We start from the raw sequence: 17,821 nt of genomic DNA on the forward strand, positions 1-17,821 counted from the left end.
TCATAGTCCTAGGTAATAACCAGACCGCCTTTATGTGCAGGTGGTTGAAGCTCCGGTGGCTAGCCGGACTGATGGGTTTGCCGAACTAAAGCGGCAGCTGGATGCGGCAGATGCCGACATCCTTCTTGTTAACAAGCGGCTTGACGAGGCGCAGGGTGAGTGATTTTTTTGGTGATCGTCACATAGTAAGAGCAGCATGATGCCAACATCTTTAATATGTTGTGACTGCAGATGGAGCTGCCACCGTGGAGACCCTTCGGGCAGAGCTTGCCCGAGCCAAGGAGCAAGCGAGGAGCAGCAATGCAACCGCTTTAAAGGCGGTCAAAGAGTTAAGGGCCGAACAGGCCGCGCATTGCGAGAGCAAGGAGAAAATAGCCAAGATTGTTGTATAATTAAAAGATGCTGCTGACTGTTACCGGCTTCTTGAAGAAGAAGACCGGGCGAAAGCGACGGACCTGGAGAAGGCCCGGGTGGCTGCCAAGGAAGCCCGCTCCAAAATTAGAGCGACGAAGGAGGAGCTGAATCAAGCTGCAGATATCGTGTCTGGGAAGCCCTTCTTGTTGCGGACTAAGTTCGGAGATCCGAAGTATGCTCCTCTAGACCGGCTATGGAGTTCCGCGGACGAGTACATGGATTTGGCTACAAGTGCTGCTGATGCAGCCGAGTACTTCAAGGATCAGAAAGGTCCTGAAGTGGAGAAGCTATTCTGGTCATAGTTTCACGCTCCAGTCCGCCCGCTACTGCTAAATGAGCGATTGACCGGTTGGGCCGAGCTCCATAGGTTGTCCGGACTTGCCATGAGGTCCGTTGTGGATCACCTGTGGCTGGGAGGGCCAATGCCGAGTAGCTACTTTAGCTTAATGCAACAATTCCTTGAAGTTGTGCCACGCATCGATGCTGTAAAGAGATCAGCGTGCATAGAAGGTGCGCGGATGGCCCTAGCCCATGTCAAAACATACTGGGCGGATATGGAGGCCACCACTGTTGCGGCATAGGGTTCGGCCGTAGGCCGAGTGGCTGTCGAGTACTACTTTGAAGAAGTCCTTGAAGGCACTCGCTCGATAGAGGCTCACTGCTCGAAGAATATTATTTTCCAGTGACATGTAGTCCCATTGTACAAACAATGTTTTTCTGAATTAATCAAGGTTGTATTTATACTTTTGCCTGAAAGTACTATGATGCCTCCTGTGCGGACGTTTGTGTATATATATAACCTGAAAGTTTGCAGTCGTCGGCTTCCGCCCCCACACATATAATGCGGGGGTGTTTGCAAAAGATGCATATCCACACTTGATCCAACGTCTTGGTCCGTTAAGGAGGTGATAGCATAGAGAACAAGGCAATCAGACTATATTGCTTTAACACTTTCACTTAGCCATAGGAGTTTGACAGTGGGGCTACTGTATAGCCCCTGGTACTTTTGCGCTCGTCCGAATACGGTGCGCGTACGCACATGACTGGGAAGTGGCCCTTCGTTAATGCGGAGGAATCCCGAAGATTCCGATTAGTCATCGAGTGGTTAACCAGTCTCTCGCTATATCATGACAGTTAGTTTTCGGCTTTCTCTACTGAGGTGCTCATCCGGATGAACCAGGGCACAATCGCAGTAGTTCTCCCAGTGCTACCTTAGCTGATATAACGGAACATAAGGTACTAAAACGTGGGAGCCGGGCAAACCCAACATTTGACCAAAGACATGATTCGGAGCTGATGCATATAGGGCAAACTCGCGACGCCGAACACTCCCTAAGGTGTTTGGTCTTTATAACAGATACCGGGCTAAACAATGCCCTTTATAAGAAACCCCATGTGTCCAGGTACGTGCAAAATACTGGCGTGGCCACATGCCAATAACGCCGGCATCCTTCTTGGTTGTATGGAGTATCCGGAGGATGTGAGCAACAAGAGACAGTAAAAAAGGTTTACGCAGGGCCTTAATCTAAAAAGAAACCTTTGGGCGGGTCCCTGCTGCACGTCTGCGCCCATGTCTCTGTTGTGCCGTGTCCTAGATGGGTGTAGCACGATTGCAACCTGCAAAAGGAAAGAATTTAGGTGCCGAAAAGAAGAATAAGTTATCAGAATTCCAGAGAAGCCTAGTTGAGCCAGGCTGGCCCTGATTATACGCGGGAAGCCCCTGGTATCATTTTATGAGGGTTCGAAAACCAATCTCATGCATGTATGATGGAACGCCGGACTCGTATAACCATGTCCGTGGTCTTGACGACCTGCCATTTTCCTGGTTGGTGAGGCCGCCTAGTGTGCGGCTGTTAGAGCCGCTGCGTCCTCTTCCGTACGTGAATGATGGTTGGTATTTCCGCTAACTGTAATGACGCCTCGTGGACTAGGCATCTTGAGCTTGAGAAAAGCATAATGCGGTATTGCGTTAAAACGAGCGAAAGCCGCCCTTCCGAGTAGTGCTTGAAAATCACTTCGGAATGGAGTGATGTGAAATGTTAACATTTCACTTCGGAAGTTATCGGGAGAACCGAATACCACCTCTAGTAGTAGAGAGACCGTACAGTGGGCCCCTTGGCCTGGTATTACTCCCTTGAAGGTAGATTACTGTGGCTTATTTGTGTCGGGTCTATCCCCATTTTGCGGACCGTGTCTTGATATATCAGATTGAGATCACTGCTGCCGTCCATGAGGACCCTTGTGAAATGGTACCCATTTATTATTGGGTCTAACACCAAGGCCGTCAGTCCTTCGCGCCGGAAATGTGTATCGTGATCCATACAATCAAAAGTGATCGGACAGGCCAGCCAGGGGTTGGACCTAGGGGTGACGGGCTCTATGGCGCGTGTGTACCGGAGTGCGTGATTGCTTCTCCTCCTTGTCACATGGATCACGTATACCGCTTTAACCTCCGGTGGGAACTTTTTCTGTCCTCCGGCGCTTAGCTGGCGAGGTTCATCCTCGTCTTCGCTTGGTGTCTCTTCCCCTTTGTGTTTGGTGTTTAGCTTACCGGCCTGCTTGAAGACCCAACATTCTCTATGGGTATGATTTGCAGGTTTGTCTGGGGTGCCGTGAATCTGACAGAGTTTGTCAAGAATTTTGTTTAGGCCAGATTGTCCTTCTCTGCTGCCTTTGAAAGGCTTTTTCCGCTGACCTGGTCGGGAGCCCCTCAATCCGGCGTTTACCGCCGTATTATCTGGGCTACCTTCTTTATTTCGACGCTTGTTTTTGTTGTGTCATGATTTACCATTGCCATCCGTTACTTCAGATGTGCTTGGGTCGCTAGTGCTGCTACGGGCCAACCAGCTGTCCTCGCCCGCACAAAAGCGGGCCATGAGGCTTGTTAGGGCTGCCATTGTTCTCGGTTTTTCTTGACCGAGGTGTCTGGCGAGCCATTCGTCTCGGATGCTGTGTTTAAAAGCTGCTAAGGCTTCGACGTCCGGACAGTCGACTATTTGGTTCTTCTTGGCGAGGAACCTGTTCCAAAGCTTTTGGGCGGACTCTCCGGATTGTTGGATTATATGACTTAGATCGTCTGCATCCGGAGGTCCGACATAAGTCCCTTGAAAATTGGCCCGGAAAGCGTCCTCGAGCTCCTCCCAACTTCCAAATGAGTTTTCGGGGAGGCTTTTCAGCTAGTGCCTAGCTGGCCCTTTAAGCTTGAGGGGCAAGTATTTAATGGCATGGAGATCGTCTCCATGAGCCATGTGAATATGGAGGATGAAGTCCCCTATCCAGACTCCAGGGTCTGTGGTTCCGTCGTACGCCTCTATGTTTACTAGTTTGAATCCTTCTGGGAATTCGTGATCCAGCACCTCATCAGTGAAATATAGTGGGTGTGTGGCACCCCTGTATTGGGATGCGCCATAGTGTTCGGACGGATGTTGTATTCGGTGCTGGTTGTGTACCATAGCGCGCTTTCTAGATCCATAGATAGATCTGGTCGTGCCGGATTTTTGACGCAAGTTCTCACGTAGAACGTGTGTTGACTTATGTGTGTCTTTGTTAGCCGCTTTATCGCGTTCACAGGGCGGTGGATCCGGCTGGTTGGCCGTATCACTTATCGGCTGTATGGGCTCTAAGGCCATGTCGTCGAATTCTGGTAATAGCTTGCGCTTTGGATAGCTATTTGGGTGGTAGCTTCTACCATACTTCGTTTCTTTTTCTGTTGAGCGTATCTTGTGCGACCTTGAGCCTTTGCTTCTGTTTCTTCAGGCTTCTCGCTGTGGCAGTAAGCCTCCTGCGGAGGTTCTCTTGCTCCAAGTGTATTTCCGGGATGATGGGTGCATCATCGTCTGGACTGTTTTCTTCCCTAGATGGGGATTGATGATGCTTATCTTTGGCGTCATCGTGTTCGGACGTCGGATTCGTACTATGTTTGCTGTTTGCATCTTGATCGTTTTTTGCCACCAGGGTGGTGCAGTTGTCGTATTTTCCGGAGTCGCATGGACTATTGTTATCACTGTTTTTGCTATGGCGGGACTTTGGGCGGCGCCGCTGACGTCGGCGCTTGGGTTGCTTCTTGGAGGGGTCATCCTCCGCTTTCTCGTCGCCATTGGCTTCATTGGGGATGTCCACCATGTACACGTCATGTGATGAAGTGGCGGTCCAGCGCCCTGTGGGCCGTGGTTCGGGTTCGTCTCCGGCTTCGTCGTCCATACCGTCGAAGTCCTCGGGGCCGAAGTCGAGCATGTCGGTTAAGTCGTCGACAGTGGCTACTAAGTGGGTGGTGGGTGGGCGGCGAATTTCTTCGTCGTCCGCATCCCATTCTAGCCGGACATAGTTCGGCCAAGGTTCTCGTGACAGGGAGAGAGACCTTAATGAATTTAGCACATCTCCGAAAGATGAGTGCTGAAAGATATCCGCAGAGGTGAACTCCATGATCGGCGCCCAGTCGGACTCGACGGGCGCGGATACGAGCGGCTCAGAGTCCGTGACCGAAGATGAATCTAGTGGTTCGGTAACACTGCTCTCATAAGGGGTGAAGTCAGTATCCGGCTCTATCGCCGCTGAGAATGCGGCCTCCATGGCGGGGTCCATCCCTCCGCTCTCGGATGGCGCGACTTGCTCCGGATTGATGGACGGAGTAGCTGCGGATGTGATCTCCCGAATATTGTCCGATGGCAGAGTTACGTCATGCTCGTCAAGACTGTTCGGCGCGTCCGACATGGGCTCGAATCCGTCAAAGATCAAGTCTCCATGGATGTCAGCCATGTAGTTCAAGTTTCCAAATCTGACCTAATGGCCAGGGGCGTAGCTCTCAATGCGCTCTAGATGGCCAAGCGAGTTGGCCCGCAGTGCAAAGTCGCCGAATATGAAGATCTGTCCGGGGACGAAAGCCTCATCCTGGACCGCATCGCTAGCAATGATCGAAGGATCCATCGAGCCTTATGGTGACGACACAGAGGAACTCTCAATGAAAGCACCAATGTCGGTGTCAAAACCGGCGGATCTCGGGTAGGGGGTCCCGAACTGTGCGTCTAAGGCGGATGGTAACATGAGGCAGGGGACACGATGTTTTACCCAGGTCCGGGCCCTCTCGATGGAAGTAATACCCTGCGTCCTGCGTGATTGTTCTTGATGATATGAGTATTACAAGAGTAGATCTACCACGAGATCAGAGAGGCTAAACCCTAGAAGCTAGCCTATGGTATGATTGTATGTTGTCCTACGGACTAAAACCCTCCGGTTTATATAGACACCGGAGGGGCTAGGGTTACACAAGGTCGGTTACAAAGGAGGAGATATACATATCCGTACTGCCTAGCTTGCCTTCCACGCCAAGTAGAGTCCCATCCGGACACGTGACGAAGTCTTAAATCTTGTATCTTCATAGTCCAACAGTCCGGCCAAAGGATATAGTCCGACTGTCCGGAGACCCCCTAATCCAGGACTCCCTCAGCTTTGCTTCCTTGCTATGATCTTGAGGGAAAAGAAAAAGAAAGAATAAAAATAAATAAAAAGGTTATATAATGATCTTATGGAGAGTGATGACTTCACATATAAAGAGTATGATGAATAAAATTTGTTGAGAGTTGACAAACACAGTTTTGATCATTGCTGCAATTAATAGGAAGTAATAAAGAAAGAGAGGTTTCACATATAAATATATTATCTTGGACATCTTTTGTGATTGTGAGCACTCATTAAAATATGACATGCTAAAAAGTTGATGTTGGACAAGGAAGGCAACATAATGGGTTATGTTTTCTTATATACGAATAGAGGTTATATTATCATGGATCCTCCAACATGTTGAGCTTGCTTCTCACCCTATGCTAGCCAAATCTTTTGCACCAAGTAGAGATACTACTTGTGCTTCCAAACTTCCCTTAAACCAGTTTTGCCATGAGAGTCCACCATACCTACCTATGGATTGCGTAAGATCCTTCAAGTAAGTTGTCACCGGTGCAAGCAATAAAAATTGCTCTCTTAGTATGTATGATCTTGTAGTGTGAGGAAAATAAGCTTTATACGAACTTGTGATATGGAAGAAATAAAAGCGATAGACTACATAATAAAGTTCTTTATCACAAATAGCAATATAAAGTGACGTTCTTTTGCATTAAGATTTTGTGAATCCAACCAAAAAAGCGCATGACAACTTCTGCTTCCCTCTGCGAAGGGCCTATCTTTTATTTTTACCTTCTACCCTTATACAAGAGTCATGGTGAAATTCACCTTTCCTTTTTTCCTTTTGGCAAGCACTATATGTTGGGGAAGATTCAGATATATATATCCACTCGAATGTAGGTTATCATAAAGTATTATTGTTGACATTACCCTTGAGGTAAAAGGTCGGGATGCGAAACTATAAGCCCCTATCTTTCTCTCTGTATGATTGAGGCTTTAACTCATAAGTATCACGTGAGTGCTAGCAATTATAAAAGACTAAAAGATGGTTGAGTATGTGAACTTGCTATAAAAAAGCTCTTACATTGAATCTTTCCGATATTATGATAAATTGCAATTGCTTCAATGACTAGGATCATAGTTTTTCAGTTTTCAATGAAATTTCCGATTCATACTTTACCTTGTGAACGAATTATTACTTTAGCATAAGAAATTAGTCATTATATATTGTTGTTTTAAAAGATGATCATGTTGCCCTTATGTCCGTATTTTATATTACTGACACCTCTATCTCTAAACATGTGGACATATTTATCGATTTCGGCTTTCACTTGAGGACAAGTGATGACCCACAAGTATAGTGGATCTATCGTAGTCCTTTCGATAAGTAAGACTGTCGAACCCAACGAGGAGTAGAAGGAAATGACAAACGGTTTTCAGTAAGGTATTCTCTGCAAGCACTGAAATTATCGGTAATAGATAGTTTTGTGATAAGGTAATTCGTAACGGGTAACAAGTAATAAAAGTAAACAATTTGCAGCAAGGTGGCCCAATCCTTTTTGTAGCAAAGGACAAGCCTGGACAAACTCTTATATAAAGGAAAGCGCTCCCGAGGACACATGTGAATTATCGTCAAGCTAGTTTCCATCATGCTCATATGATTCACGTTCGTTACTTTGATAATTTGTTATGTGGGTGGACCAGTGCTTGGGTACTGCCCTTCCTTGGACAAGCATCCCACTTATGATTAACCCCCCTCACAAGCATCCGCAACTACGAAAGAAGAATTAAGGTAAACCTAACCATAGCATGAAACATATGGATCCAAATCAGCGCCTTACGAAGCAACACATAAACTAGGGTTTAAGATTCTGTCACTCTAGCAATCCATCATCTACTTATTACTTCCCAATGCCTTCCCCTAGGCTCAAACAATGGTGAAGTGTCATGTAGTCGACGTTCACATAACACCACTAGAGGAAAGACAACATACATCTCATCAAAATATCGAACGAATACCAAATTCACATGACTACTTATAGCAAGACTTCTCCCATGTCCTCAGGAACAAACGTAACTACTCACAACTCATATTCATGTTCATAATCAGAGGGGTATTAATATGCATAAAGGATCTGAACATATTGTTGGCACCAGCCTCTCCCTCATAGCTCAGGACTAGAGGTAGAAGAAGGAATAGGGCACACTGGAGTTTCACCCGGCTGCACACACAGCCCTATTACTATTCCAAGAGCACCAAACTCAAACACAACACCAATACGTGGCTTATATAGCTGGACTCACACCAGGGACGCACTCACGCACGCCAGCCACTATCTCACGCACGCCAGCCACTAACTACATGGCCTCTTCCTATGCATGCACTAACACACGCCCCAGCCGGCTTTGTAGCTAGAACACCCACGCACGCCCATGCTCCTGGTGATCCGATCTTCTCCCAACGTGAGCACCTACTCATTCGTAATACCTGGTCATCACCACACATAGCCAGCGCCCGCTGCAACTAACCACTCTATGATAGTGAATTAAACGCACGCACACATACACACACACCACACTGCTGCGTCCCGCACGTCCCGCGCGCATCCGACGCGCCCGACGAGCCCGACTGCACCAGTGCGTCCCGCACGTCCCGCGCGAATCCATCGCGCCCGACGAGCCCGACCACACACGCCTACACCGCGGTCCCGCCACGCCTGACACGCACGACACGCGCCCATACACGCGCCTGACGCGTCCGACACTAGCGCCGCGGCTTATTCGGGCCAACACTCACCCCCTAAGCCGTGGCCTCGCCGCACGGCCTGCTGACAGGGGCCCTGGCTCGTCGTCATCGCCTCGTCGCCATGTACACCTGCGCTACGTCTCCGGCACAAGCTGCCGCTTGCTGCCGCAGTAGCAGCCCGCAGTCCCGTGCGCCGCCACGCCGCGTCTCCGTGCCACGCGCCTCCACGGTTGTCGCGCCGAGCCGTCGCGAACTCTGCGCCACCACGCAGGTCCGTCGCGACCTCCTCATCTCCACAACCGCCGTGCCTTTCGCTCGCATGACATCACATCGCACAGCCGTGGACTCGCCGCTCGTTGCCATCGCCACGCGCTCGCCGCGCGCCGCAGCCGATGCCTCCATGTCGGCCACGCACGCCGCGCTCGCCGCGGACGCCACCGTGCGCCACGGCCGCCCCTCGAACCTTGTGGCTCTGAATACCAATTGTTGCCGCCGGCCTCTCCCTCACAGCTCAGGACTATAGGTAGAAGAAAGAACAGGGCACACTGGAGTTTCACCCGGCTGCACACACAGCCCCGTTACTATTCCAAGAGCACCAAACTCAAACACAACACCAATACGTGGCTTATATAGCCGGACTCACACCAGGCACGCACTCACGCACGCCAGCCACTAACTGCATGGCCTCTTCCTATGCATGCACTAACACACGCCCCAGCCGGCTTTGTAGCTACAACACCCACGCACGCCCATGCTCCTGGTGATCCGATCTTCTCCCAACGTGAGCACCTACTCATTCGTAATACCTGGTCATCACCACGCATAGCCAGCGCCCGCTACAACTAACCACTCTAAGATAGTGAATTAAATGCACGCACACATACACACACGCCACGCTGCTGCATCTCGCATGTCCCGCGCGCATCCGACGCGCCCGACGAGCCCGACTGCACCAGTGCGTCCCGCACGTCCCACGCGAATCCGTCGCGCCCGACGAGCCCGACCACACACGCCTACACCGCGGTCCCGCCGCGCTTGACATGCCCGACACGTGCCCATACACGCGCCCGACACGTCCGACACTGGCGCCGCGGCTTATTCGGGCCAACACATATAATCTTCCTCCGAATAAACCAACTAGCATCAACTACAAGGAGTAATAAACACTACTAGCAACCCACATGTACCAATCTGAGGTTTTGAGACGAATATCGGATACAAGAGATGAACTAGGGTTTGAGAGGAGATGGTGCTAGTGAAGATGTTGATGGAGATTGACCCCCTCCCGATGAGAGGATCGATGGTGATGATTTCCCTCTCCCGGAGGGATGTTTCCCCGGAAGAACAGCTCCGCGAGAGCCCTAGATTGGTTCCGCCAAGGTTCCACCTCGAGACGGCGGCACTTCGCCCCGAAAGCTTCCTTCTGATTTTTTCTAGGGCAAAAGACACCTTATACCAGAAGATGGGCATTGGGGGGCTTCCAGGTGGCGCACGAGGCAGGGGGGCGCGCCCTCCACCCTCATGGATGGTGGGTGGCCCCCCTCTGGTGCTTCCTTCACCCAATATTTTTTATATATTCCAAAACTGTCTTTCGTGGAGTTTCAGGACTTTTGGAGTTGTGCATAGGTCTCTAATATTTGCTCCTTTTCTAGCCCAGAATTCCAGCTGTCGGCATTCTCCCTCTTCATGTAAACCTTGTAAAATAAGAGAGAAAAGGTATAAATATTGTGACATAATGTGTAATAACAGCCCCGAATGCAACAAATATCGATATAAAAGCATGATGCAAAATGGATGTATCAACTCCCCCAAGCTTAGACCTCGCTTGTCCTCAAGCGGAAGCCGATATCGAAAAATATGTCCACGTGTTTAGAGATAGAAGTGTCGATAAAATAAAATACGGACATGAGGGCATCATGATCATTCTTAGAATAGCAACATATATAATATATTGTCATATGATTTCTTATGCTAAAGTAACAATCTATTCACAATGTCAAGTATGAATCAGAAACTTCATTGAAAAACTAGCAAACTATAATCTCAGTCATTGAAGCAATTGCAATTTATCATAACATCAGAAAGAGTCAATATAAGAGCTTTTCAGCAAGTCCACATACTCAACTATCATTTAGTCTTTCACAATTGCTAACACTCACGCAATACTTATGGGTATGAAGTTTTAATCGGAGATAGAGAAAGATAGGGGCTTATAGTTTTGCCTCCCAACCTTTTACCTCAAGGGTAATGTCAACAATAATGCTTTATGAAAACCTACATCCAATTAGATATATATATCAGGATCTTTCCAACACATAGTGCTTGCCAAAGGATAAAGTGTAAAAAGGAAAGGTGAATATCACCATGACTCTTGTATAAGGTATAAGACAAAAATAAAAGATAGGCCCTTCGCAGAGGGAAGTAGAGGTTGTCATGTGGTTTTATAGTTGGATGCACAAAATCTTAATGCAAAATAATGTCACTTTTATATTGCCACTTGTGATAGGGACCTTTATTATGAAGCCCATCACTTTTATTTCTTCCATATCACAAGCTCGTATAAAGCTTATTTTCTCCACACTAATAGATCATACATATTTAGAGAGTAATTTTTATTGCTTGCAACAATGGCAACTTACTTGAAGGATCTTATTCAATCCATAGGTAGATATGGTGGACTCTCATGGCACAACTGGGTTTAAGGATATTTGGAAGCACAACTAGTATCTCTACTTGGTGCAAAGAATTTGGCTAGCATAAGGGGGAAAGGCAAGCTCAACATATTGGATGATCCTTGACAATATAATTTATTTCGGATATAAGAAAACACAACCCATTACGTTGTCTTCCTTGTCCAACATCAACTTTTTAGCATGTAATATTTTAATGAGGGCTCACAATCATAAAAAGATGTCCAAGATAGTATATTTATATGTGAAAACCTCTCTTTATTTATTACCTCCTATTAATTGCAACGATGACCAAAACTATGTTTGTCAGCTCTCAACAACTTTTATTCATCATACTCTTTATATGTGAAGTCATTACTCTCCATAAGATCAATATGATCTCTTTATTTATTTTTATTATTTTTTATTCCCTCAAGATCATAGCAAGATAACCAAGTCCTCGACTCAAGACTAATCTTTATTATATATAGCTCATGGACTCGATTACATAGATAAGGATCAACACAAAAACTCAAAGGTAGATCATACTAAACTTTATTCTACTAGATCAAGATATAACCAAAAGGATCAAAATAAGAAAAATGGTAAATATAGAAGTGTGATGGTGATACGATACCGGGGCACCTCCCCCAAGCTTGGCAGTTGGCAAGGGGAGTGCCCATACCCATGTATTTATGTCTCTTTCTTCGAAGGTGGTGATGTGATATTCTTGGTGATGATGCCCATTAGGATATGATTCTCGTATTCGAGCTTATTGACTTGCTGCTTGAGATCCATTATTTTCCTACGGAGCTTACCCGTGACGGCTAAAGCTCCTTTCACCCATGGATGTCGCATATCTGCGGGAGAACAAGTAACACTCTTTTTCATATTTTCATAAGAAAGAAATCTAGCATTAGGAGGGATGAACGAGTTTGGAATTGCCGAGCTCTGAAGTGCCTCCATCGTGAATCTGGCTTGGAGACGAGAGGTAACTTCTTGATCCTCCTCCATGGTATCTATCCTTTTCAAGTCGGCCTCCATCTCTTACATCAATGATGGCCCAAAGTGGTCAGCATCACTATTTTCTCCTGGCCCCGGTGTCGGATGAGATACCCGACTCTCCCCGACTAACTCTTGAGAAGACATCTTGCTCTAAATCTGCTGCAGAAACAACTCAAAATAAAAACAGAGGATTGTGTTGTGGTACGGTGGTCAAAACCTTCGGGAGTTTATATAATGAATTTTTACCGACCAAAAGAAGTATCGTGCAAGAAAACAGAGTCCGGAGGGCACATGAGTTTCCCACGAGGCAGGGAGGCATGCCCAGGGGGGTAGGGCGCACCCTCCATCCTCGTGGATGCCTCATGTCCCTTTCGGACTACTTCTTATTTTCCTATTTTCTTAAATATTCCAAAACAGAGAAAAATTGCTATTAGAACGGTTTTGGAGTCGGTTTACTTACCGTACCATATACCTATTCCTTTTCAGAGTTTGAAACATTCCAGAAAGTGTCCCTTATGTACTCCTCCGGGGTTACGATATCAATAACATTGGTTTCAACATTTATGGGATTACCTGAGATATAATGTTTGATTCTTTGACCTTTCACCACCTTTGGATTTGTGCCTTCGAAGTTGTTGTTTTTTATGGCACCGGAACGATAGACCTCCTCGATAACGTAAGGACATTCCATTCAGAGAGGAGTTTTCCTGCAAAAAATCTTAAACGAGAGTTATATAACAAAACATAATCACCTACATTAAATGCACGCTTTTGTATCCTTTTGTCATGCCACCTTTTAACTTTTTGTTTAAACAGTTTGGCATTCTCATAGGCCTGGGTTCTCCACTCATCGAGTGAGCTAATGTCAAATAGTCTCTTCTCACCGGCAAGTTTGAAATCATAATTGAGCTCTTTAATGGCCCAATATGCCTTATGTTCTAGTTCGAGAGGTAAGTGACACGCTTTTCCATAAACCATTTTATACGGAGACATACCCATAGGATTTTTATATGAAGCTCTATAGGCCCATAATGCATCATCAAGTTTCTTGGACCAATTCTTTCTAGATCTATTAACAGTCTTTTGCAAAATTAATTTAATCTCTCTATTACTTAGTTCTACTTGACCACTAGACTATGGGTGGTATGGAGATGCAATTCTATGATTAACATCATACTTAGCAAGCATTTTACAAAAAGCACCATGAATAAAATGTGAACCACCATCAGTCATTAAGTATCTAGGGACTCCAAACCTTGGAAAAATAACTTCTTTAAGCATCTTAATAGAGGTATTATGATCAGCACTACTAGTTGGAATAGCTTCTACCCACTTAGTAACGTAATCAACAACAACTAAAATATGTGCATACCCATTAGAGGAAGGAAACAGTCCCATATAATCAAAGCTGTAAACATCAAATGGTTCAATAACAAGTGAATAGTTCATAGGCATTTCTTGATGTCTACTAATATTACCAGTTCTTTGACATTCATCACAAGACAAGACAAACTTATGGGCATCTTTGAAAAGAGTAGGCGCATAAAAACCGGATTGCAATACCTTATGTGCAGTTCTATCTCCAGCGTGGTGTCCTCCATAAGCCTCAGAGTGACACTTGCATAGGATCTATTCCTGTTCATGCTCACGTACACAACATCTAATAACACCATCTACTCCTTCTTTATAAAGGTGTGGGCATCCCAAAAGTAATGTCTTTAATAAAAGAAAAACCTTTTCTTTTGCTGGTATGTGAAACTAGGTGGTATAAATTTAGCAACAATGTAATTAGCATAATCAGCATACCATGGAGCAGTACGAGAAGCATTTATGATAGATAATTGTTCATCAGGAAAGCTATCATCTATAGGTAATGGGTCTTCAAGAACATTCTCTAACCTAGACAAGTTATCTACAATGGGGTTCTCAACTCCCTTTCTATCAATAATATGCAAATCAAATTCTTGTAGCAAGAGAACCCATCTAATAAGTCTAGGTTTAGCATATTTATTTCCCATAAGATATTTAATAGCAACATGATCAGTGTGAACAGTTACATTAGAATCAACAATATAAGGTCTAAACTTATCACAAGCAAATACAACTGCTAAAAATTCTTTTTCAGTAGTAGCATAATTTCTCTGGGCACTGTCTAGAGTTTTACTAGCATATTGGATAACATTTAATTTCTTATCAACTCTTTGTCCAAGAACAGTACCTACAGCATAATCACTAGCATCACACATAATTTCAAAGGGTAAATTCCAATCAGGTGGCTGCACAATAGGTGCAGAAATCAAGGCTTTCTTAAGTATTTCAAATGCTTCTACACAATCATCATCAAAGACAAAAGGAAGATCTTTTTGTAAGAGATTAGTCAGAGGCCTAGAAATTTTTGAGAAGTCTTTAATGAACCTCCTATAAAAACCGGCATGACCAAGGAAACTTCTTATACCTTTAATGTCCTTAGGACACGACATCTTTTCAATAGCATCAACTTTAGCTTTATCAACTTCAATACCTCTGTAACGCCCTCGATGCGGCTATATCTCCCACGTGTCGAAGCACGACTTAGAGGCATAACCACATTGAAAGCAATGTCGCAAGTGAGGTAATCTTCACACAACCCATGTAATACAATAGGGGAAAAGATACATAGTTGGCTTACAATCGCCACTTCACATAATTACATGAATAAAGCATTACATCATCCAGATACAATCAAGGTCCGACTACGGAACCAAAATAAAAGAATAACCCCAAATGCGACAAAGGTCCCCGATCAACCCCAACTGGGCTCCACTACTGATCAACCAGAATGAAAACAACACAAAGGACAAGATCTTCATCGAGCTCCTCCTGAGCTTGGTTGCGTCATCTGCACGGTCTCATCGGCACCTGCAAACTGGTTTTGGAAGTATCTGTGAGTCACGGGGACTCAGCAATCTCGCACCCTCGCGATCAAGACTACTTAAGCTTATGAGTAAGGGAAGGTATCAGGTGGAGCTGCAGCAAGCGACTAGCACATATGGTGGCTAACATACGCAAATGAGAGCGAGAAGAGAAGACAAAGCACGGTCGATAAAAGTATGATCAAGAAGTGATCCTAAAACAACCTACGTCAAGCATAACTCCAACACCGTGTTCACTTCCCGGACTCCGCCGGAAAGAGACCATCACGGTTACACACGCGGTTGATGCATTTTAAATAAAGTCAACTTCAGGTTTTCTACAACCGGACATTAACAAATTCCCATCTTCCCATAACCGCGGGCACGGCTTTCGAAAGTTCAAATCCCTGCAGGGGTGTCCCAACTTAGCCCATCACAAGCTCTCACGGTCAACGAAGGAATAGACCTTCTAGCGGGAAGACCCGATCAGACTCGGAATCCCGGTTACAAGACATTTCGACAGGGTAAAACTAAACCAGCAACACCGCCCGAATGTGCCGAGAAATCCCGATAGGAGCTGCACATATCTCTTTCTCAGGGCACACTCAGATTGTCTTAGGTATGGGTAGGCCAGCCCAGAGTTGCCCCTGGTAGCCCGGACATCGCTCGGTTGGACCAACACTCAGAGGAGCACTGGCCCAGGGGGTTAAAATAATGATGACCCTTGGGCGCGTGACCCCCAAGGGAAAAGAAAAGGCTAGGCGGCGAATGGTAAAACCAATGTTGGGCATTGCTGGAAGAGTTTTACTCAAGGTGAACTGTCAAGGGGTTCCCATTATTACCCAACCGCGTAAGGAACGCAAAATCCGGGAACATAACACCGGTATGACGGAAAGTAGGGCGGCAAGAGTGGAACAAAACACCAGGCATAAGGCCGAGCCTTCCACCCTTTACCAAGTATATAGATGCATTAATTAAAATAAGATATATTGTGATATCCCAACAAGTAAACATGTTCCAACAAGGAACAACATCTCCATGTTCCAACAAGGAACAAACTTCAATCTTCACCTGCAACTAACAACGCTATAAGAGGGGCTGAGCAAAGTGGTAACATAGCCAAACAACGGTTTGCTAGGATAAGGTGGGTTAGAGGCTTGGCTTAACAATATGGGAGGCATGATAAGCAAGTGGTAGGTATCGCAGCATAGGCATAGCAAAAGAGCGAGCATCTAGTAAAGCAAAGATAGTAGTGATTTCGAGGGTATGATCATCTTGCCTGAGATCCCGCAAGGAAGAAGAACGAGTCCATGAAGAAAAACAAACGGACGTAGTCGAACGGATCCTCAAAAACGCGATGTTACCGATACCAACCCGAAGAAACAAACACCGGAAAGAAGCACACAACATAGTAAACAACCAACACATGAACATGGGATGATATGCGGGATGCGGTATGCAATGCATATGCATGATTCGACAAGGAATGCATGAACCTGGCCTCAACATGGAAATCCAAGTGTGCCACTTGAAAGGTGAGATGAAATCGCTTGAAAACGATATAAAGATCACCGGAATCGGAGTTACGGCTTGGAAATGGCAAGCAATTCAAATATGACCACGTTCTGCGATTTACAGCAAGTAGCCATCTAAATGCAACAAGATGAGCATGCTACAGCACCCAAACATGGCATCAAAATACATGGCAGGAATCCATTCATGAAGCTTAGCAAAAGTCTAGCACTGAGCTACGGCCAATTCATCCATTAACAGGTTCAAACAAGCATGGAGAAAATGCAAATGGTAAACAGATCTCAGACTTAGTGAAATTAACACTTGTCTGGAATTTCAGATCAGATAGCACTCTTCGGAGCATGAAAACTATAGGCTACAGGACCTGAACATGGCAAAGTAAAGCATGGCATGGAGCCTCAAAGAGCTTAACAAAAGTCCCTTAGTGACCTTGAGCCAGAAGGGATCAGAAAATACAATTGCAAGCATGTGAACATGGCAAAAACATAATCACTTCTCAGACTTAGTGAAAACTGGAGCATGCTGAAACAGATATCAAGTAGGCATGTTTACGAGCTCGATGCACTCACTACAGAGCATGGCATGACAATCTAAGCATACAACCATCAAGAATACACATTATACAAGCTAGACATGGCAAGAACAATAGCATAGCATGCACGGATCAATTACAACATCCCCGGCAAAATCGCTAACAAGTAGACAATCTGCCCAGATTCACGAAATGACAAAAGTAGAGCTCGATTGACTCAAGCTAGGGTGCTCCATAATTGCAAACAAAGACATGGATGGATAGAGCACTACAAGATTAACAAAACATCCTTACTGATCATCCTCAAAAGGGGCACGGATCACTAGGAAACAACATGAACATATGGCATATTGGTTTAAACAGATCAAGGACCTAGTGGAATTGCTAAGTCCCTGAAATCAGCATTAACGAATGCACCACTTTGCAAGCTTGTGCTAGGCACCACACACATCACAAAAATACATGGGTTGCACCTCTGGATAGATGGCAAAGCATGTAACAAAACATATGTAGAGCTCAGGGGCATATCATGCACACAATAATCATGGCAAAAATGACAAATAGCTATAAGGTGCAACAGATCTGACAATTAACTCAAATAGCACTCTTCTAACAGCATTTCGGGCATCAAGATGAG

Source organism: Triticum urartu, chromosome 6, assembly GCF_003073215.2.
Source record: "Triticum urartu cultivar G1812 chromosome 6, Tu2.1, whole genome shotgun sequence".
Classification (NCBI taxonomy): domain Eukaryota; kingdom Viridiplantae; phylum Streptophyta; class Magnoliopsida; order Poales; family Poaceae; genus Triticum; species Triticum urartu.